The sequence below is a fragment of the Ursus arctos genome, unplaced genomic scaffold, assembly GCF_023065955.2.
Source record: "Ursus arctos isolate Adak ecotype North America unplaced genomic scaffold, UrsArc2.0 scaffold_29, whole genome shotgun sequence".
Lineage (NCBI taxonomy): Eukaryota > Metazoa > Chordata > Mammalia > Carnivora > Ursidae > Ursus > Ursus arctos.
Window position 1 is genome coordinate 28206244 of NW_026622974.1, and position 24535 is coordinate 28230778.

A 24535-nucleotide genomic window follows, 5' to 3' on the forward strand; every position below is an offset into this window, starting at 1 on the left:
CACGCCCTGAGCCGAAGGCAGACGCTTAACCGCTGTGCCACCCAGGCGCCCCTAACATTCATACTCTTGAAATTTAAGGCTAATGAGATATAATTATTTCTGATCCAAACTCTCTGTACTGCTGAACTGTGTGGTACTGTGTTTTTGTGAGGCAACTATACACAGCACGGGGTCTTCCACATCTAACTCCGGGGATGGTGCTCATTCTCCCTAGTTTAGTAGAATCGCTGCAATAAACGTTTGGGGGGAGTAATAGGGAGAAGGGATAGAATGGAAATTTCCAAGACTATGCTAGCCATAAAATGTTTTATTTAACAAGGACATTTTCCAGAGTTATCTGATTCTTGGATGTAATAAATTCTCTGGTAGGATTCTGTGGAAAATGGTCTACAGTAGTAAGGAGTTGTGTAAATGGGCTCTGGGACAGTGGCAACAAAATGTTCTGTCTGTCTCTCCCTCTCAGTCTCTCTCTTTTGTTTGTCCCAAGTGTAATCTTTGGTCAGATTTCTTGCTTCCAAACTTCACCCCTGAGTCTGTGTTGAGAGTGGGCTTAGTAAAAGCTTTATTATTATTATTTGCTTGCCTTTTTGACTGATGAAGAGGTCTTATAGGTGAAAAATTTTCAAGGCACTAAATTTTAAAATATAAACTCTTGGTTTCATGTGAGCAAGATAACGTTTTCTTTACTTTTTTCAGGTATTGTTTTTTACCATCTCTAAATCTATTGTGATTTCTTTCCCAGAAATTGCTTTTTGAAAATAAAAACAGATCATGCCAAGGATCTTGTAGAGTCATGTCTGAGGAACTCAAATGCAAGTGTCTTGATTCCTGTTCCTTGGGAATATGAGTAAGAGAAGGAACAAAAGATGAGTCACTTCTGTCATCCAAAAAACTGAAAACATACTCAATATTTTGCAAAAGAGCAAATGCCATGAAAATTTCTGAGAATGTATAATGGAATTTATGTGCTCTGATTTTCAAAGTATTATACATTCATTACATATGCTTAGAAAAAACTGTAAAGGAAAAAAGAAACTATTCAACCAAAATCTCACAGAGAAAAAGGTTAACATTTTGGACCTCTACTTAAAATTTTTTTTTTCACAAAATTCTTCAATAGTTTCAATAGTTATACCTTTAAAATCCTAGAAGAAAAATAATCTCAGGGTAATTTGTTTGTTTTGTTTTTAAAAGTAAAACACATGCTCTCCTTTGTATCATTATCTTTGGTTCAGTGCTTCTTTGGGAGTGATGAATTTATTTTTCTTAAACGTGGACTTTTACAGAAGAATCATACCTACATTTTTCTAAAGCATATGATTTTTTAGGTATAGAATTTTGAATCTCAATCCAATCTTAATAATAAATTCATTCTTTTTTTTAAGATTTTATTTTATTTATTTATTTGACAGAGAGAGAGATTCAGCCAGCGAGAGAGGGAACACAGCAGGGGGAGTGGGAGAGGAAGAAGCAGGCTCCCAGCGGAGGAGCCTGATGCGGGACTCGATCCCAGGACTCTGGGATCACACCCTGGGCCAAAGGCAGACGCTAAACGACTGAGCCACCCAGGCGCCCCAATAATAAATTCAGAGCTAAGAAGATAGGATTCTCTGATATTTGTCTTTTTTTTTTCAGATTTTATTTATTTATTTGACAGAGAGATAGAGAGCCTGAGAGCACAAGTGGGGGGAAACAGCAAAGGGAGCTGGAGAAGCAGGCTCCCCACTGAGCAGGGAGCCCAATGTGGGGCTTGATCCCAGGACCCTGGGATCATGACCGGAGCCAAAGGCAGATGCTCAATTGACTGAAGCACCCAGGCACCCTTAATATTTGTCTTTTTAAGAGGAAGATAACTATGGAGCAAATTAACATTGAGAATGAAATAGGAACAGCCCAAATTCTTCATAAGCATTCGTTATTCAGGATTATTCCATGGACTTCAATATTTTGTTTAAGATCCTCATGAATCTTAGAATTAGTTGCATTATTTAAGAATTCAGCTTCTTTTCCTCTTTTTTTCTCCATCAGTATGAAGAATCATTGACCCAAGGCATCTACTCCCTTTTCTCTTGGGGAAGGTAGAAGAGAAGGTTAGAGGAGGGACAGCATGCTGTTGAGTCCAGCACTCTGGTCCAGTTACCATCAGTTTTTTCAGTGACCACAGACTGAACTTCTAATTGCAGCCAGCTCTCTCAAAATACTTGTTTTTGGTCAAAAAGGGAAATAAAATGAGGGTGCATGAGTCACTGTACATTCTTGAAAGTTACTAGCAAAACAATCTTCATAAGGAGGGGCAGTAGTGTCATCTTTATCTTGAAAGAACATACCTCACAGTATTGAATAACAGGGGGAAACTACAATAAGACTGCAGTAATATGGTGAAACTGCATTTCAGTGTAATCCAAGCTTTAGCTGTACCCTTTCTTACAGCTAGGATCCACCACAGCAAAGTAGCAGACATCCTGGAGTTTACTGGACACCCCTGAGAATTCCAGCTGTCAGTAGCCGCTTGAGGCTCCTGTACCCAAAGCCCAGCTGCTAGCTGTCACTTTGAAGCACTAGTTTCTAAGGTGGAATTAGTTGAAAGAAGAGAATGCTTTTGACTAGGGCCAGAAACTTTCCCCTTGAAAAGATGTGCAGAAGTCGGTATAGGGAGTAATAGAATTATTGGAAAATGCTTCATTGAGGAGCCTGGTGAACCATGCCAGAGCCTGCCCCTTCCTGTCTCTGAAGACAGCCCTCAAAGGAGAGGAAGTTTTGAGTTTTACATAGGCTCAGAATATGCTGTGCAGCACAGCCAATGGGTAGGTTCTTTTAATGAATTAATTATAGCTTCATGTGATATAATTATTTATGTGAATTATAATTGGATATGATAGCTACCAAAGAGTAATGCAATTGTCAGAGTGTCATGAATGTTAGAAGAGGCTTAGCAAAACTAAGTAATGACACCATTTGGATAGTTCAAAATAAAGAAATGCAATCAAAAGAAAATGTGGTTGAAAAGTACTTTGTTCAAGCATATACAGAATGAGCTGTCCTAAATCAGATAAAAATATATGTATCAGTTTCCATTTCCTATTAGCCTAGAAAAATCGGACAAATCACAAGAAAGGAAATGTTAGACCTTGGGATAGCCTAAAATACCTAGTATTACAAATTAGGCTTTTATTTTTATATCAATAGATTTTTGCTTTTGTTTGTTTCAAGTTTTTATTTAAATTCTAGTTAGTTAACATGCAGAGCAATGTTAGTTTCAGGAGTAGAATTTAGTGATTCATCACTTACAAATAATGCCCAGTGCTCATCACAAGTGCCTTCTTTAATATCAGTAGATTTTTAATTTTTTTATTTTATTTTAGAGAGAGCATGAGCGGGAGGGGCAACAGGAAAGGTGAGAGAGAGAATCTCAGGCAGACTCCCTGCTGAGTGTGGAACATGACGTGGGGCAGGATCTCATGACTCTCATGACTCTTATGACCCTGAGATCATGGCCTGAACCAAAACTAAGAGCTGGACACTTAACCACCCATGCCACCCAGGCACCCCAATATCAGTAGATTTTTTTTAAAGAAAAAAGGAGAACAATAAAGCTGATTTTTTTTCTCCTATGAAATATGGCTTCCCGTACTATTGTTTATAGTTCTGAAAAGTTGAAAAAAAATTTTTAAAGATTTTATTTATTTATTTGATAGAGAGATAGAGAGAGAGTACCAGCAGGGGGAGTGGGAGAGAGAGAAGCAGGCTCCCCGCTGAGCAGGGAGCCTGACGCAGACCTCGATCCCAGGACCCTGAGATCATGACCTGAGCTGAAGGCAGATGCTTAACTGACCGAGCTTAACCGACCAAGGTGCCCCAGTTTTTCTAATATACTTAGTAAATTTTTGCTCAAATTTGATAATGAGAAGGCGTCTTTTTTCCCACCACACAGCTGTTAGCCATTAAAGGAATGAACTTTGAACTTCAGTCTTTAAAACATGTGCAAATATTTATATATCTGCAACTTAGGAAAAATGTTTTCCCAACACTGTTTAACAAAAACTTTTAATCTCTGCTTTATTTTTATATTATTGTAACATTTCAGGTGTCTCTTAAGACACAGTTTAAGCTTCCAGCTTATAATAATATTGTGTCCAGCCAAAATCTGAAGTAGTTTAATGGTTACAGATCACTTAGTCAAAGCTGACTCCTAGGTATTTGGGGTATGTTCTTATTATATCTTTATTCCCAAATAATTATGAAGTATTAAATCATCAACTGAAAAATTGGTATTTTTATCTGAAATAGAAAATTTTGAATCACATAATAATTTTCACGTGACTAGAAGCAGCAGAGATAGTCCATTAGGATCACACTTTGTACCATTCCTTGCCTAGGGTCCTATCACTTTACTCATTTATTGAACATTTTGGGATGTCCGTGAGGGGTGAGACACTCTGTTAGGAGGTAGGTTTACAGAGAAAGTTCTTGTCCCTGAGCAATTGAGAATGAATTATAATAATGCTGTATTAAAAATGCTATAATAAGTATTTTCAGAGGGTGCCATTGGAGTAGAGGGGAGACAGAACAAGGGCATTTAGGGTAGTGTAGCCTGGGTATAAGAGGTAGGGACACACTTCTAAGAAAAGGTAACATCTGATACTTGGAAGCTGAATATAGCAATTTCCATTATGGCTAAAGGCCAACTCATCTTTTCCGTGGTAGTAGAGTCATTGATACATTTATACATGTGTTTTGTTTAGATCCGGGTAACCTTTCTTTAGATGCTCCTCTTGGTTAATCTTCCTGTTTACCTTTGATCATATAATTACCTAATTTCAAAATTGACAAGCGTTTTATCCCTCATCTATCTCTGTGGCTCTCAAATTTTGTTGTGCACCAGGATTACTTGGACAGATTACTAAAACATAGATTTCTGGGCCCCACTGCCGAGTATCTGATTCTGAGGTGGAAATTGAGAATTTGCATTTTTTAAGTTCCCAGGTAATGCTGCTGCTACTGGTTCATGAACCATACTTGTCTGATCATCAGAATCAGCTCCTGGCATCCACTCCTAGAGATTCAAATTTAGTTGAATTTGGGTAGGAACAAGGAATCTGTGTTTTAAAATATATCTCTAATTGATTCTGATTATCAATGGAGTTTGGGATCCACTGACATAGTCTAGACGGCCTCTCATTTCACAGATGATGAAATTGAGATGTAGACAAGTCATGAGGACTCATAAAAATCACACAGCTAACAAAGAGCTGAGCAAGCTCTCTTTCCCACTGTACCTCAATTTTTTTCCCTTCAAGAAATGAGAATTCAATCTCTACCAAATCAGTACTTTTATCGTAACATTCAATGTTGTCCAAAAATCTCTTCTTTATAACCTACTGCCCTAACGATTATTCTTGGATAAAATGAGACCAGCTCCAAGTATATAAAAAAGTATCTACTATATTCTATGAAAGGGGCTGGATGGATTCAGATTAGGATAACAGTCCCCCTTTTCAAGGAACTTCCAGACAAGTAGCAGATAACACATTCCCAAACATGCTCAAATATACAGCCTCACATAACGATAATAAAAGACTTATTTAGTAAGTGCTAGTGAAGCAGTATAAAATGTCTGATGATTAAACAGCTGTTTATATAGATCTCTTTGCCAGATACTGTGCTAAGTTTTTAGGGATACAAAAGTATTAAAACTTGACTTTCTATCTAAAAAAATCATAATACAACTATGTAAAGCACAACTGACTTTACACTGTAACATAATTAATCTATAAAAATGGCATGAATAAAACGCTATCCGAATGTAGAAGTGGGAGAGATTAATTCAGCTGGAATATTTGGAAGTGTTCACAGACAGGGTGACGGAAAACGCATTTACACATTTATACATAGGTTTTGTTTAGATTTGGGTGCTCTTCCTTTAGGCTTTCCTCTTGATTAGTCCCTGCCAGGTGAAGAAGCAGCAGACCAAAAGCACAAGGTGATCCTGTGACATGGTCTTTTTCAGAATAGATAGTAGAGTGATAGAGCTAGAACGAAGCCTGCGGAATCAGAATAGTATTCATGAAAGTGCATTTGAGCTGGGCTTTGAAGGGTGCATAAGATCTGGTAAATAATACTTTTGCACACATTATTAATTATACTGATTAATTTTAGAATTCTTCTTCCTTTATTTCCAAACTGCAGAAAATTTTACCAATCCCCTAGGTTCAAATCAGTGCCCCTAAGATTTCCCACATCGGTATTTATTAACCCTATCTGAGCATTACAGCTACCTCTGGTACTTAAAACCAAAACAGAGCAGAAGCCCAGGCTCCCCTTGAGAAGTTTTGATTCTGGAGATTTCTATCCAAGATGCCTGATGGTGGCACCTTGGGATTTCTAATTGGTAGTTTTTCATAGCTCATTCTGAACCAATGGCCTACCAAATGCCAAAACCTAGAATGAGTTAAAGATGTAATTGCCCAGTTAAATGTTTCTCTGCAACTTAAATGTTTCAGTAAGGTCTTTGTACAATTTTATTTTCTTTATACCAGGAAGATAATTTTAATGTGCATACCTACTCTGAGATCCTAATAGGTAAAATCAGAGAAAAATTTCCTACATAAACATTTTGAGGCTAAGGAAACTCAATCTGTTTATCCTCTCTGTCCTCATATATGCTTCCATCAAGAAATGCCATCCCACTGTACTCATTTGGACTAAAACAAAGCAAGGATTTTAAAAGTACATAATTTTAAAATAAATATTATTTCATGATTTAAAAATAAATATTTATATGTTGCTCTAAGATGAATTCTAGCTCATCAATCAAATTGAACCAAATTGCTCAGATTACATAAATGTTAAAGAAAACCTCAGGAAATAAAAATATCTAACTGACCCCTATCAGATATTGAAGAGTTAGTCATTATTGAATATTGCTGCATTTCTAAATTCTGCGCTTTTGACGCTCACTCACATTAGTCATAGAGCTTTGTGTGGGTGGATAATGTGGTTAGAGCAGTTGTTGATGACTTGTTTTTCTTTGACCATTTAGTAAGCATTTTTAATGAATAAGGTTTCAATTATTTGTATGCCCTGACAGGCTATAATCAATGCATCATTTCAAAATATAAATAAAGTATTTTTATTTTTGAGACATGATGTTCTGAAGAGTCAAATCCCATAGCTGTCTATTTAATTAGATCTTGCTGGGTCGGGATTTTATTATTAGGCATTCCATTAGCTCACTATTCAAGGTCAATGTAGATATGACTAAGAAAATTGTGTTTTCTCATGGACCGAAGATGTGACCTTGGAGAGCAAAGGAAAGGATGACATTTCGATATGATGACATTTTAAAATCTTTTATAATTATCTTTTTCTGAGTTCTGTAGATACTATACTCCCCACCCCTTTGGTCCTTCAATGAGAAGAAATTAGCATACATGATACACAAGGACTAATACTTTGGAATTCATGTAAAAATAATAGAATATAAGATGCTATTCCAAAGTATAGTGTTTATGAGCTGTCTCGTGTGAATTGTGTCCTCTCTGCTTGTAGTATGTATCTTTTTCATCTTATGTGAAAACTTACAACATGTATATCAGGCATCATATTTCAATGTTGTGTTTCTTAAAAATGAGATTTAGTATGGCATTTACATTTAAAAATAAAGATAGAGCCTAAGGTGTTATATAAAGTGATAATAATAGACAATTTTGTTTTGTGTAAATCTGAAATATACCTGCTATGTGTGTAATGATGAAGATTGAAAAATAATGGAAGAACTCTATTCTGATCGAACTCAGATAGTTTATTAGGCACAGCTAATTTGATACTCACCCCTACTCTAAAGTAGGTATTATTAGCTGTACCTTACAAGTGAAAAGCTTGAAGTAGAGAGTTTAAGTAATTTAACCCATAGTTGAAGAAGTGGCAGAACTGGGCTTTGAACCTAGGTAATAGACTCTAGGATTTCTGATCTTAATCACCACACTATACTGAGAGAAGAATTTACCTTTATAACTCTTAACATGATGATTCAGGCTGGGGGTAAGAAAGCACCTTATGAGAGAAAAGTGTAATTTTTGCAGCTTTGTAATGTTGAACAAATTATTTTAATACTCTGCCTGCTGTATGAGAAAGTTCATTTGCTGAAGTAGAAAAGTGTGTTTAAATTAAAAAGAAATAATATACATTGGGCATGAATTTTTAAGATAGTAGCAAGAACATTGAACTTAGAATCAAGAATTATAATCTCTAGACCCATCTCTATCTTTGCCTAGACCCTTCATTCTCTGACTATGCACCAAAGCACCATGGGACATGAGCACTGAACTCACGGTACAGTGAGGTGTCTTAATATTTTTCAAGGAAAACGTAGAGACACTTGACGTACGTTGGACACTGCTCAAAGTGCTGGCTCAAGGTAGTTCGTGGTTTTGACTTTATGTCACACTGCATTCAATTACATCATACTTTTGTGAGGCTGAAGTTTCAACAGCCACTGTGATAAAAAAAAAAAAAAGCAAGTAACACATGAAAATCAATGTGGAACAGAAATGAGGGTGGGGGTGTACAACCTGATTCCAAGGTTTGAGAAATCATGCTGTGCCTCACAGGAAAGCATACCCCATTAATAAATAATTGTGGTTAAAAACGAAATAAAGAGGCTATTTTTTCTTTCAATCAACATGTATGATATTGTTTAAATGGCTGCTGAGTTGAAGCATAAATAATGTATTAAGTTGTTTGGATGTAACTACTTAGTAAATGGAACTAGTACATGTTTATTTTGTACTAGAAGCATCATGAAAAATTTGCTGAGAACCTGAGGGCCCTGTGAACTGAAAAAGCTTAGGAAACTTTGGAACAGAAATTTGGTTTTTGGTATTTTGAAGTATTTTTTTGTTGGCTTCAGTTTTCTTATCTGAGAAATGAATGGGCCAGAACAGATGGCCTCAAGTTCTAGTCTAATTCTAACAGGTAATGATTCTATGACAAGGCAGAGGGTAATGTAGGCGACTTTGATAATTTCTTGCCACATTCTCCTGTAGTACTTAGCCCTATCTTAAATTGGGAAAAACACAGAATGCAGCTGTCCTTGTGATGATTTTCTAATGTATTTTAAACCAAATCTTTTAAAACAGATTAACTGCTGCATGTAGATGAATTGTCATTTTATAAATATATCTCACTTATCTCTTTTATCTATGGAGCTCATGATGTTTTTGTTTGTTTTTATTTTTTGGCATTCAGGTGTTTTCTCCACTTAAGACAAGGAATTAGAAAAGTCCAAGAATAAGTGAAAATGTGCACTTTGTAAATATTGGAAAATCTAGAGTGTCTGAACTACCTAAGCAAATATTGTCCCATGAAAATTCCAAACCGAAAACAAGTATCTCACTGTTTTCAATAAAAATTCTGGCTAATAACTACACCACAATTGCATTCTTTTATATTGCCAGCTTACACAAGGACGTGTTCATTTAGAAAATCTTTGAATATGTGTCTATAAAAATAATACTTGTTACGTGGAAAAGTATTAGATTCTTATTAGGCATCTATCAAATAACTGCTATCATTTGTGACAACATGGTGAACCTGGAGGACATTATGTTAAGTGAAATAAGCCAGACATAGAGGGACAAATGTTACACGATACTGCTTACAGGAGGAATCCAACGGTCACTCATAGAAGCAGAGAGTAGAATCGTGGTTGCCAGGGGCTGGGGGGAGGAGGGCAATGGGGCGGTATTTGTCAAAGGGTACAAAGTTTCAGTTATACAGGATGAATAAGCCCTAGAGATCTACTACACAGCATAGTGCCTATAGTTAACAAGCTCTATTGTATTTCTTGAAAGTTCGTTAACAGAGTATATCCTATGTTGTGTTCTTATCACAAAATAAGTAATAAAGAGGGCAGGGGAAAACTTTTGGAAGTGATGGATATGTTTATGTTCTAGATTGTGGTGATGGTTTCACAGGCGTATACTTATCTCCAAACTTATTAAATATTAAATTAATATTACATTAAATATTAAGTAAATATTAAATTAAATATACATTAAATATATACAGCTTTCTTAATATCAATCATACCTTAATAAAGTTGTTTTTTAAAAAAATTTCCTCTAAGTAGCAAAGAGAACACTTGGTGTTTTAAAATAAAAATGAGGACTAGTAAATGTATAAAAGCTTAGAGATGATCTATTTCCAAAAAAATTTAGATGCATTATAAGACCTTGGTTGGGTCACTATGAGGATATCAACCCTGGAGACAAATCAGCAATTTCTGTTTTTTACAAGTGAACTGAAGTGACAGTCACAGTTCTATCCATTTTTGTGAGCAGTCTATTTAGGCATTTGTATACATCTGTTTCAAATACTGTTGCTGTAAATTGATTTAGTGTCCTGTTGTATTAGTTTCCTATTCCTGCTGTAACAAATTCTCACAGACGTAGTGGTTTCGGCATTGCAAATTTATTCTCAGTGTTTTCGAGATCAGATTTCTCAGTGAGCTAAAATCAAGGTGTTAGCAGGGCTGTGTTCTCTCTGAAGCTCTAGGGGAGAATCTATTACCTTGCCTTTTTCAGCTTTTAAAGGCTGTTCTCATTCCTTGACTTGTGACACTCTTCCATCTTAAAGCCAGCAATGGCCTCACTTTGACCTCTGTTTCCAAAGTCACATCTCCTTCTTTGACTCTGCTGCCGCCTTCTTTCCTTTATAAATGCTGTCGTGATTACTGGGTCCCACCCAGATCTTCACAGTCCCTTTTTCCATATAAGGTAACATCTTTGGGGGAGGGTGTAATAATTCTGCTTATCACATTAGGGTATGCCTTGCTTCATGCAACAGAAGATTTTAGGAGATAGTATAAATATTCTACGAAGGCTCTAAGTTTAGTAGATTAACTCCCTTAAGTTGACATATAGAATTCAGGTTTATGTTTGGTAGAATAATTATAAATCATTCACTAATCAGCTATTACCACATATTTCTTTAGATAAAGTTATAAGTTATAGCAAGAAAGTGAAATGATGAGTCTTGTAGTATAAAAGATTTTCTACAATCTGAAAATAGTTTTTAAATCTAAATTTGTATCAGGTTTCTATTTGTCTGAAATGAACCTAAAGAACATTTACAAATACTTTTTTTTAATGTTTTTTTATTATATTATGTTAGTCACCATAAGTACATCCCTGGTTTCTGATGTAAAGTTCGATGATTCATTAGTTGCGTATAACACCCAGTGCACCATGCAGTACGTGCCCTCCTTACTACCCATCACAAATACTTTTATAGTAAATAAGCATGATAAATAAATCACCCTGATTAGAAGTTAATTTTTATCTAGAAAGATAGAACACGTCTTTAGCTTATGCTCCAGGGAGAAAGTTCTTTCATACCAAAAAGGGCTTAAAGTACCCCATGTATTGGCATAACATGTGGAGCTTGTTGAGTTCACACAGATTTCAGCTGCCAAGTACGCAATATCATCAGAGAGAAACAGCTGTAACATCATACAGCTATTTACTTGTACAAGAAAAGCAAGGTGGCCAGTTTTTGTTTTAGAACAGAGGTTCTCAAACTATAATATGGATAAATACTACCTGGGGAATCATATTAAATTACAGATTCCAATTCAGATCTGAGGAGTCTTAAGTTTATTATGAGGTTCTAAGTGATGCTATTGGTCTCTGAACCACACTTTGCACAGCAGTGTTGTAGAACATTCTGGAAAGAGCAAAGACTATTATAGAAATCAACTTATAAAAACACTATTCCTTTTTTTAAATTATGTTCACTTAGCCACTATATAGTACATCAATAGTTTTTGATGTAGTGTTCAATGATTCATTAGTTACATGTAACGCCCAGTGCTCATCACAGCACATGCCCTCCTTAATACCCATCACCCTGTTCCCCCATCCCCCTAACCCCCTCCTTTCTGAAATCCTCAGGTTGTTTCCCGGGGTCCATAGTCTCTCATGGTTCATCTCCCTCTGATTTCAACTCCCTTTGTATTTCCCTCCCTTTCCCTGTGGTCCTCCATGCTATTGCTTATGTTCCACATATGAATGAAACCATATGATAATTGTCTTTCTCTGCTTGACTTACTTCACTTAGCATAATCCCCTCCAGTTCCATTTATGTCGATGCAAATGGTGGGTACTCATCCTTTCTCATGGCCGAATAATATTCCATTGTATATATGTACCACATCTTCTTTATCCATTCATTTGCTGAAGGGCATCTCGGCTCCTTCCACAGTTTGGCTCTTGTGGACATAGCTGCTATGAACATTGGGGTGCATGCATCCCTTCTTTTCACTACATCTGTATCTTTGGGGTAAATACCTAATAGTGCAATTGCTGGGTCATAGGGTAGCCCTATTCTTAGCATCTTGAGGAAACTCCATACTTAAAAACACTATTCTTAACACATTACTTTGAGTAAGCACTTAAGTGAAAACCAAAAATTTTGTTGTGAGTGCTAATAAGAAACAAGAAATGGACACCTCAATAAAGATTGGGTGGGACATATGGTTATCACCATTTCTTTAGTGAGGAAGAACTGAAACTATGTTTTAATTAGAAACTTCTGTATACACTTTCTAGTAAGTTGTGAGTAGGAACATATGGTACAAAAATACTGTTCATTATAATGTGTGAATTTATTTATTTCCAAATGGATGGATCTTTTTGTTTGTTTGAAGAATACCTTACATTACTGTTATATATGTGGTTGGCACCACTGGTTTGTTCTATTTCTGGAATCAAGTTTCGATGCCTAGAGTGGGAAAACCTAGGTGAGTCCTAAACCTTAACAATTTCATTCTTATTTTTGTAGTTTAGTTATTACAGAGCTCTGTATTTAAAGTTAATACTGTTTCTCTTACTTAAAAATAATTAGATGATAAACACACAAACACGTAAATAAATAATACAATTTCAAGCAGGGGATGGATGCAGGGGAAAAGAATGGACAGTGAGGGAATTGGGTTGAGCAGAAATTAGATGAAGTTAGATAAAAGACTGGGATAAAAATTCTAAACTGAGAGGAATAGAAGATATACAAGTAATGACTAAGAGAACAGCTCGGCTTTCCAGCTGGATGAGAAAATCTGTGTGGCTGGAGGGAAATGAATGAAGAAAAGAGTGGGGGAGACAGTCTTGAGTTTGTAGGGGCCAAATGATGCAGCACTTTGTGGGCTGTGAAGTTAGGAAGTTTGGATTTTATTCTAAGTGTGATGGAAATATACTAGAACAATCAGAGGGGTAAAAGGAACAGATTAATGACTTCAAAGCAATGATCCATTATTTGACCTTCTCCCTCCATGTTTCTCATCAGAGCATCTATTACTCTATTTCCTATTTGCTGATTTCATGGCCTGTCTTCCAATATGGAATGTGAAAGCTTTGGACCTTCATATTGCCCTTCAGCATATCCCCTCTGCCCAGAACACTGCCTGACCTATGATAATTTCTTAGTAATTTCTTCTTTTCTGAAGGTATGGGTAGGTAGGACTTGTTAGTTGATAGTTTGAGGAGAAGGTACAAGAAGAAAGAGTCCAAGGTAACCATCATTTTTTTTTTTCTTCTGAGAAAGTGGATAAAAATGGCACAATGTACCACAGCTGAAAAAATATTAAATTCCGAAAGATACATTTGTTTTGGAAAGAAATAAAAAATGAGTTTACCTTGAAATATATTAAAATTCGGGTAATGGTGACATATTCAAGGGGGAAATTTTCTGCAGAATATATCAAAATGTTTAGAGAGGAGAGACTTCTATAGTGAAACTTATTCTCACAGAACACTAGTTCCGTGTGATTCAAGAGGTGTTCTTCCAAAGACAATTCACAAAGGTCACATCTACTCACAGGATCCTTTTACCCTTTTCTTGGCCTTGTACTTCTCCATGTCTTCATTTGAATCTATACTAACTGTTTTCAGTATGTCCTTACAGCTGATTTTCTTCATCATAGTGATGATTTATTATAATAATTATCTCAAAATTTATATATTTTTGTATTAATTTTAGCTAATTGCATGTATTTTAATTTTTACCATGTTCTTTTTTTTTTTTTTTAAGATTTTATTTATTTATTTGACAGAGAGAGAGACAGCCAGCGAGAGAGGGAACACAAGCAGGGGGAGTGCGAGAGGAAGAAGCAGGCTCATAGCGGAGGAGCCTGATGTGGGGCTCGATCCCATAACGCCGGGATCACGCCCTGAGCCAAAGGCAGACGATTAACCGCTGTGCCACCCAGGCGCCCCTACCATGTTCTTTTAACAAATTTCCTAATTTTGCTTAAAATCTGTATTTTATCTTTTATTGTTGTGGTTCTGGAAAAGCAAACATAGCATGTAAGTGTATGGCAGGCATCTGAGAGGAATGCCTCAGGAACTTCCATGCCCTAAAACACAGTGCTTTGATATTTGGAGTCTGCCCTCCCTACTGCTATCAGTTGGCTTTTTATAGCTCTCCCAGCCCCCTAGTTCTAGTTCTAGTCCCGATCTCACGTTTTCTGTTCTAAATAACACTGGGCATTATGGACTGAATTGTGTCCCCCTCCAGATCTATATGTTGAAGTCTTAACTCCCAATGAAACTCGATTTGGAGATAGGCCCTTTAAGGAGGTAATTAAAGTTAAATGAAGTCATAAGTCAGGTCCTAATCCAATATCGCTGATATCTTTGTAAGAAGAGAAAGAGACACCAGGGATGCATGCACACACACACACAGAGCAAAGGCCACACAAGGACACAGTGAGAAGGTGCCCATCTGCAAGCCAAGAAGAGAAGCCTTAGCAGAAACCAAACCTGCCAACACCTTTATCTTGGACTTCCAGCCTCCGGAACTGTGAGAAAACAAATTTCATTGTTTAAAGTCACATGGTCTGTGGTATCTTGTTATAGCAGCCCTAGTAAACTGATACACCAGGTTCTTCACTGTCACTGATGTGTGTCAAGCTTGCTGTGGTACACGTAGCTTCCTCTTTTAATTGGTGGGCGGAACTCAACACATAGCTCTACTGAATAGAAGGGGACAAGTAAGTGTAGTGTCCCCAGAGGAGAGCAGATTGGGGTACTGGGAAGGGCTAGTGGTGTATACCACATGCCTAGTTGTTGGTTGTTTCTCTTAATGAGTTACAGTGATTTCTCATCCTCTCCATATTGCCTCTCTGAGACTCCATCCTCCATGTTTGATTACACTTTTTCCATTTATAGAATGTAAGTTTTTCATAACTGACTATTCAATACCACTGCTACATAGTGATCTGATCTAGGAAGCCTATTTCTCATTACAAAATAGTTCATATTCAGAAGATTAAAATTAAGATTGCTGTAAGAATTCATGTTCAATTAATAAAGGTATTATTAGGTATAATAGGTATTATAGTAAAGGTATATATATTTAAAGGTATTATATATGTAATATATAATATATATTAATATACACACATATGTTTTTCTGTTCTGACAACTGAGAGGGTCTAAAAGAAAAGACATTGCAGTAGGAACAATCACGCTTAGTGCCCAGGTCTTGGTTTTTAGGACATTCTCCAATAAAAAGAACCAGGTGTTCTTGGAGAAAATGGCTGACTCTAGGACAGGGTCAGGATGAGCCTGGAGCAACTAACTTGAAAGAAATAAAGAAATCCACAATGATGGGGATGAAGGAGATGCGCAAAAAGAACCCGGGAGCCAAGTGAAAGAGCAATCAGTGGGCCAAACTGGAACAGTTTGAGCAACAACAATGACAACAGTAACAAATAGTATCAGATTATAATCCAAGTTATAAAATGAATATCTGTGAGTCCATATTGATGGAAATAAATTGCAAGGTAAATTAATACATAAAGGATAGAAAAATCTGCTGTGCAAAATGCCAAATAAATTATGGAGATACTGTGCCCTAAAGGAAGGGAAGCATAAGTCCCTACTTCTTAAGTATGGGGGGTACATAATGACTTTATTACAAATATTACGATATAGAAAAGTGGAAAAAGCCATAACTTAACGGTGGAGAAACCTGACAAACATGGCTTTAGCTGGATGATCAAGGTGAACATCAACAGTCAGAAATTATGCTGATGGTATGTAATGTTGATATGATGTGATGAAAATGGCATTTTGCCTCTGTGATACTCCTCCACAAAACCCATAACCCCAGAATAATTTGAGAAAAACACAATTTTATAGAGGGACCTCCTATAATATACCTGATCTGTACTCCTCGAAGGTGTCAAAGTTATCAAAAACAAGTTTGAGAAACTGTCATAGTCAAGAGGAGCCAAAAGAAACATGACGATTAAAGGTACTGTGGTATCCTGATGGGATCCCGGAACAGAAAAAGGGCATTACACAAAAACTAAGGAAATCTGAGTAAACTATGGGCTTTAGTTAATAATAATGTATGAATAGTGGTTTATTAATTGTAACAAATGTAGCATATAGTGAGATGTTAAAAATAGAAAATATACTATTTTTATATCTGTATACATTTTCTATAAATCTAAAACTGTTCTTTAAAATATATATTATTAACAAAAAATAATTGGGAGAAAATATTTCAATTACTGATTGCATCCTATGTACTAGGACCATGCTAGGAGCTTTTTGTTCATTGCAGCTCAGGGAAACAGCTGCCCATCCTAAGTGAATACAATCCTCTCGAATGTTGCTAAATGTTAGAACATTTATGTTAGAAAAAATCCCATATGTTCGAAGCTTTGAGACCCTTTTTTCTCTTGCTATAGAGCAAGCTGATGTTGGCATAGATAAGAAGGGGTAAAATTATTTAATGTATTTAATGTTAAAACTATGATTTTTAATTACCTGGCATATGTAAGAGGAACTTTTTTCTTTTGATGCTGATTTAGCAAACTTGAAAATGAACATGGTGTGTCATGGCAATTATGTTATTTCTGTCAGGGTGCATGCACATTTTTTAGATATCTGGTCTCAATTTGATAGTCTTTGAACTTAATATGTCTTCTGGGCACCATCAGCTGACATCATAATTTCATATCTGATACTTGGATTGGCAATGTTCCTACTATATCTCACTCATAAAAATGAAATCTTGACTAGGGATAAATGTATTCTTTGGGGCCATTCATGGGATATTGTGTAAATCAAAGAGAAAATAAAAACACCTGGCTAAATTAATTTGTAAGCAAAATCTACTAATGTTGAGTGGCAGCCAAGCATTCCTCATTGTCCCTCAGAGCACCAGTTCCATGTGATTTAATAGGTGTTCTGCCAAAAACCATGGTCATATAAGTTTGGGAAAAGCTAGGTTTAACTAAGTTAAATGGGAGATTCATCCAAGTCTTCTCATAATACACGAAGGTATTTTGTGATTCCTCAAGTTTGTATAATTTCCCAAGCTTTTTTGAACACAAAACCCATTTTCAAACATTATTATTCTAAGAAAGCGGTTTCTGTGGAACTTGAGTTAGGAGAACGTAGTCTAGGTCCATGTTTCTCAAAGGCTGGTCTTGTGGTCAGCAGCAGCAGTGTCAGTCAGGAAATTATTAGAAATGTAAGTGCTTGTGCATCACCTTAGTTCTCCTGAATCAGAAACTGTTGGGTCGGAGCCCAGCAATCTGTGTTTTAATAAGCCTTCCAGGTGTTTCCGATGCATGCTAAAATTTGAACACCATTAATCTAGGAGAAACTCACATCTTGAATTTAGAGACCAATGTTGTTGATTGCTTACTATCTTTACTATGGTTGTTCTCCTTCAAAGGATTTATGTCTTCCAATAGGCTGAAAGCCATTACTTCATCCGGGCTTTCAAAGGAGTTATTTATGAGTTCTTAGTACTCGGAATTGGATCAGTGGGATATATTGATTAAGAAATCTGAGATGAACCAAAAGAGTTCTTTGATCCTATAAACATCTGATTTCTGTTTAATGTGGAATGAATGAAGGGCTCTTATTTCTCTAGGTAGTACTTGAAAGAAAGATGACATTATGGAAAAAAAGAAATAAATGCGTTGTTGTGGACTATGAGAAACAGCTTTTATTTTGAGGTACAAATTTACTCAGTAAAGATTAAGAAGGTAAAATAGATTGGCAATGTAAAGGGTCTGGTAGTTAAGCAGCAGATATCACTCTGTGTCCAGATTGCTTGGGTTCGAAGCCCTGCTTTTTCTTGGGCAAGTTCTTTAATACTCTATGCTTCAGTTTTCTTATCTGTAAAATGGGGATAATAATAGTCTATCTCATAGGATGCTATAAAGATGAAATAAATGGGTTAATATATGTTTTGATGGATTCTTTTTTTCAGTTTATTGAGATATGATTGATAAATAAAAATGGTATGTGTTTAAGGTCTGCAATGTGGTGTTATGATATATATACATACTGTGAATGATTATCACAATTAAACTAATTGACATATCCATCACCTCACATACTCACAGTTACTTGTGTGAGTATGTGTGTGATGAGAACACTTGAGATCAACTGGTAGCAAATTTCACATATACAATACATTATTATTAATTATAGTTATCATGCTGTATATTAGGTCTCCAGAAATTATTCATCTTTTTTTTTTTTAAAGATTTTTATTTATTTATTTGACAGAGATAGAGACAGCCAGCGAGAGAGGGAACACAAGCAGGGGGAGTGGGAGAGGAAGAAGCAGGCTCACAGAGGAGGAGCCTGACGTGGGGCTCGAACCCGGAACACCAGGATCACGCCCTGAGCCGAAGGCAGACGCTTTAACCGCTGTGCCACCCAGGCGCCCCCAGAAATTATTCATCTTATAACTAAAAGTTTGTACCCATTGACCAGAACTCCCCATTTCTCTCACCCTTCAGTTCCTGGTAACCACAATTCTACTCTCCATTACTATAAGTTTGACTTTTTTTTTTTTTAAGATTCCACATGTAAGTGAGATCATGCAGTATTTGCCTTTCTGTGTCTGGCTTATTTCTCTTAGTATAATGTCCTCTAGATTCATCAGTGTTGTTGCAAATGACAGGATTTCCTTCTTTTTTAAGGCTGAATAGTATTCCATTATATATATACCACAAATTATAGCTATAGTTATTTTAATACCTTTGTCTTTTAACGTTTATACTAGAGTTAAAAGTGGTTTATATACTACCATTAGAATATTCTGAGTTTGTCTATTTATATACCTTTGTCAGTGAGTTTTACGCTTTCATGTTTTCACATTCACATCTCATGCTGGCTTCCTTTCATTTTAGCTTGGAGAACTCCCTTTAGCCTTTCTTATTAGGTCTAGTGGTGATGCATTCCCTCACCTTTTATTTGTATGGGAAATACTTCTTCTTTCCTTCATTTGTGAAAAATAGTTTTGCTGGTTCAAGTATTTTTGGCTGTTAGTTTTTATCTTTTAGCACTTTGAATATATTATCGTGTTCTCTCCTGAATTGCAAGGTTTCTGCTGAGAAATCTGCTGAGGTTTCTCTTGAACATGACAAACCTTTTCACCTGCTACTTTCAGAATTTTCTCGGTCTTGATTTTTTTTTTTTTAAAGATTTTATTTATTTATTTCACAGAGATAGAGACAGTCAGCGAGAGAGGGAACACAAGCAGGGGGAGTGGGAGAGGAAGAAGCAGGCTCATAGCAGAGGAGCCTGATGTGGGGCTCAATCCCCTAACACCGGGATCACGCCCTGAGCCGAAGGCAGACGCTTAACCGCTGTGCCACCCAGGCGCCCCTCGGTCTTGATTTTTGATGATTCAATTATAATGTATTTCAGTGAAATCTTTGAATTAAACCTGTTTGGGGGACCATTAAGCTTTAGGTACCTGAATACCTATATCTCTCCCCAGATTCAGGAAGTTTTCAAACATTATTTCTTTAAATTACCTGTTCCTCTCTCTGTTTCTGCATCCTTCTGCAACTCCCATAATGTGTATTTTAGTTTTGTTGATGATGTCCCATAAGTCACATGGACTTTCTTCAATCCTTTTCATTCTTTTTCCTTTTATCTCCACCGACTGGATAATTTCAAGTGATTTATCTTCATGTTTACAGATTCTTTCTTCTCTGATCAAGTCAGTGCTGACAATCTTTATTGTATTTTTCATTTCACTCATGGTGTTCCTCAGCTCCAAAATTTCTCTTTGTTCTTTTGTTATGATTTCTGTCTCTCTGTTGTTCATGTACTGTTTTCCTGATTTCTTTGCATTGTCTATATGTGTTCTCTTGTAGTTCACTGAGTTTCCTTATACAATTATTTTGAATTCTTTTCAGACAATTCATAGATCTCCATTTCTTGGAGTTCTGTTACTGGATAATTATTGTGTTCCTTTGGTTTTGTCATGTTTCCTTGATTTTTTTTTTTTAATTCCTGAAACTCTTGCATTGATGTCTTTGCGTTTCAAGAAACAGTCACATCCTGGAGTCTGTATTGACTGGCTTCAGGAGAGAAATACCTTTACCAGTTAGCCTGACTAGGCACTCTTAGGCTCTTTCTGACATTTTGTATGGATGCACCCGTTTCACATCTCTTCTTCCCCCTTGGGGGCATGCCTAAAGTTGTATGCCTTCTTTTCATCTTGCAAAGGCAGGCAGCGCATGGTGATTTCCCTGTTTTGCCTTAGGTGGTGCCCTGAAATGCTCAAATTGTTTTTGTTTTCTCCTAATTCCCCAGAAGAGGGCAGGGATTCTGTGCTTATTTTGCAAGCTGTCTGTAAAGGCTCACACTGGACATCTGTGGGGGCATGCATGAGGAACTGGCCAAAGTGGGGTGGGTGAGATACACACAACATAGATGTTGCTCTTGGGCCATTTGAGGGGATATGCAGGCAAGGTGTTGCCAGAGGCTCATGGGTGGGGTCCTTTATGAATTCTGTGAGTCATTTAGTTAGATGCACAGCCCTCCGATGATTTGGAGCCATTATTACTCTGCTTCCAGCTCACCCAGACCCTCAGCCGTGCCTATCACTTCAGTATTCTAGGTGGGACAAGAAAGAAGTGGACTTCTTGGGCAATATCCTGCTTGGCTCGAGAAACCAAGTACTCATACAGTATATTTTCATTTTCCCTGTGGAAGAAATTGCAGGCTGATGGGGTTTCTCTTGGCACTGAGCAGTGCTCTCTTGGGGGATGGATGATTCAAGTAAAGTGAAACTTTTTTTTTTCTTTTTACCCTCTTCAATGCATCTATTCTCTCTCTCTCTCTCTTTTTCTCCAACAGTGTATTGGAACCTCTCTGATGGACTCCTAGACTACTATAAAGGTATACTCATCCATGGATAGTTGTCAAGACCAATGTTCTATGGGGGGATGATGGTAAAAAAAACTTCTTCTATTCTATTCTTCCGTCTTGTTCTGAGTTAAAATTTTTTGGCAATTAAGTGAATAAGTTCAGAATATGTTAACTTAATAAAAACTAAATATGAATAATATTGATTCCAGTCTTCTACCTATGATAACATGAGGGTTCTCTTTGATTATTATAATGAAGGTGAAGGTTTGATATTTTATTTTTGTGTGTTTTATATTAAAATGGTTGAGGAAATAATAAAATTGTATGTTGTAATCTGGATTCTTCACTTATTCATTCATTCCACGAATTTCCATAACTGCGTATTACTTTAAAATCCCATAACCACACACTACTTGGTCTCAAAATGATCATGACATGGCTGATGTAAACAGTTTTCAATTAATTGATTCTGAACTTAATAAAATAAATTTCTCTTCTGTATTTTATTATATAATCTGCTCTCTATTTTTTAACCTTATTTTTTAGGTAGGTTAGGTTCTCTAATTTATGCGTGTTGTTTCCACATTTATTGATCAGAGAAGGCTGCTGACATTTAAGAAATAGGGTTGAAAAATATGATGCAGAAAGATGATGAGTTAATTAATAATAGGTATGTTTATTAAATAGTAATTTGAAACAAAACACAACCTTTGTTAGAAGCTAAATTTTAAAGTGCGCTTGGAGTCATAAAATTCCATGTGGAATTCATTTAAAATTTTTTGTGTATCCAGTTATAGCCAATTATCTGTTGAAATATCTTTTAAGAGAAGGACTAAAAAAATAGTTTTAAGATTAAGCTGAGGTAATAAACTAAACATTAAACAGAGTTCATACATACTTTTAATTTAATTTTAGTCTTTTATTAGGTCCTAAATTTGAATATAAAAATTTACATATATATGCTCTAACTTTATTTTCAATGCCAAAAACCTTTATTCAGCTAATGATTAAATCTGGGCCACACAGCTATAAAACCAAAGAACGCATAAGCATAGTCCCTTAAAATTTCTATTTTTATTTTTGAACCTTGACTAAGAACTTATTATTTCCACATTGCCTTGAATAATCAGTTTGTTTGAGTTATTTATTATTAATTCTGGTTTTTTATTCCATATCAATGAACTAATGTCTTTCTTCTTTTTTTAATGATATTTTATTTTTTAAACATTTATCTTCCCCATACGTAAGTAACCATTCACCCTACTTTTTAGAATATTTGGTAAAAGAGTTACCATTTACATAATTTTGCTTTGAGGTTCTGCCTTTATCAGTGGTTAAAAAAAGTGATTCGTGAGTGTTTTGTCCAGTTTTGACTTCTGTACGTGCATTTCTTTTTCATGCTTTGCCTTTTGTGATGAGATCTCTAGAGTTCTGTGTTAACTCTTCATTTTTAGATGCTGTGTCCTCAGCAATCTCTCCCTTTTTCTTTTCTTTTTTCTTTTTTTTTAAAGATTTATTTATTTATTTGAGAGAGAGAGAGCACAAGTGGGAGGGGCAGAGGGAGAAGGAGAGAGAAACTCAAGCCAACTCCACACTGAGGGCGGAGCTCCACCAAGTGAAAACTGAGAGCCCAGCGCTCAACTGATAGCACCATATAGGCACCTAATCTCTCCCTTTTTCAAATGTAATAATGATTAGCATTTCTTGGAATATGTCTTGCAGCGTTACTCAATTGTTTCAGGTATGAATGTCTCACATCCAAATGTATTATTAAGCTATAAAAGGGCAGAAAATTTGAGTTCTGATAGTAGTCTATGCTGGTTGATTTTGTAGAATGAATGAACTATACTCGAGTGTTTTTTTTTTTTTAAGATTTTATTTATTTATTTGACAGAGACAGCCAGCGAGAGAGGGAACACAAGCAGGGGGGAGTGGGAGAGGGAGAAGCAGGCTCCTAGCAGAGGGGCCTGATGTGGGGCTCGATCCCAGAACTCTGGGATCACGCCCTGAGCCAAAGGCAGACGCCTAACGACTGCGCCACCCAGGCGCACCAACTCAAGAGTTTTTTGAATGACAAATGAGAAATAAGAGAATGTCTTTTTGGAGCAACTGATTTTTATGTACCTAACAAACTGTTGGATAATGTTTACTATATAAAGCTAAGCACTTTATAATGTTAACTCATTTGATTTCAATAATCAGTCTTCTATGAGGTTGTAATCTGGGTTCTGACATTCACTACCTATATAACTTTAGGCAAGTTAACTCCTTTGAGTGTCAGTATTCTGATCTGTAATAGAATAAAGTCTTCTCAAAGTGTTTTGTGAAGATTAAATAAAATATCATTTGTAAAGGTCCTGGTACATTGTAATAATTTTCCTCTGTATTATAGATTTTCCTAGAAACCATTAGATATGTAAATGGAGATTGAATGTATTTTTAATACTTCTAAATCGTTCATTTATACAAGATGTAAGAGAGCTTGCTTGTTTGCATAATGGGTTGTCGGTCAGGATTGATTAGGGCAAGAAAGAGAACAACCTAATCTGAAAATTTAAAGTGAAAGTATTGATGGGCCAATGGGAAAGCCAAAAATGGCATTGCCAAGGGAAAGAATTCAGAAGCATTAGCGTGCTCAATTAACAGAGCTCCAGATGACAATTAAGTCAGTCATGCACAACATTTCTCCCTCTTACCTCTCTTTTCTCAGTTTCTAGCGCTGAAGGATCTCAAGTGGCAGTTGGAAATTTGGAAGATTGGTGAAAGAGAAAAGTCTACACCATGACTCTCTTCTCTAACACAGCCTTCCAAAAGGGAGGTCAGCCAGAGCAGGGAGTGGAAAGACAATTTAAGTGAACTTTAGAATTCTCATGTAAGGTGGGAATGGACTTTTTATTACCTTACAAAAAGTACTTGCAGTAATCAGGAAATCTATAAATAACTCTCCAAATTTTGCCTAAAGATGAGAGCAAATCTTGGAGTAGATTTGCAAAGACAGTGGTAGGAAACAATAAAATTACTTTCTCTTTTTGCACCTACTATATCCAACTCATTCAATAAAGTGTTAGGTTACAATTCAATTAATTAAATTGTTACATGATTTTTTTTAAAGTAGCCTCCATGCTAAGCATGGAGTGTGGGGCTTGAACTCACAACCCTGAGATCAAGACCTCAGTTGAGATCAAGAGTTGGATACTTAATAAACTGAGCCTCCCAGGGGCCCCAAATTTTTACCTAATTTATAATTTTTTTTGTAATCAGAGAATATGGTAAATATCTATTATAAGCTTTTATGTGTTATAGGGGAGGGAGATACCCATGGAACAAGATTCATG

General features: G+C 36.2%; 1 long non-coding RNA gene across 3 annotated transcripts in view; it reads left to right on the forward strand.

Annotated features, from left to right (window-relative positions):
• Positions 1 to 21087: 21087 nt before the first annotated feature.
• Positions 21088 to 24535, forward strand: part of LOC130541997 (uncharacterized) — a 33464-nt gene continuing 30016 nt past the window's right edge. Inside the window, exon 1 of one of the 3 annotated variants that reach the window (XR_008956194.1) lies at positions 21088 to 21283. This is a non-coding gene — a long non-coding RNA (uncharacterized LOC130541997). Of the gene's footprint in view, positions 21284 to 23678; positions 24078 to 24535 lie in introns of those variants that run through there. The other 2 variants (XR_008956193.1, XR_008956195.1) reach the window with 2 other exon arrangements.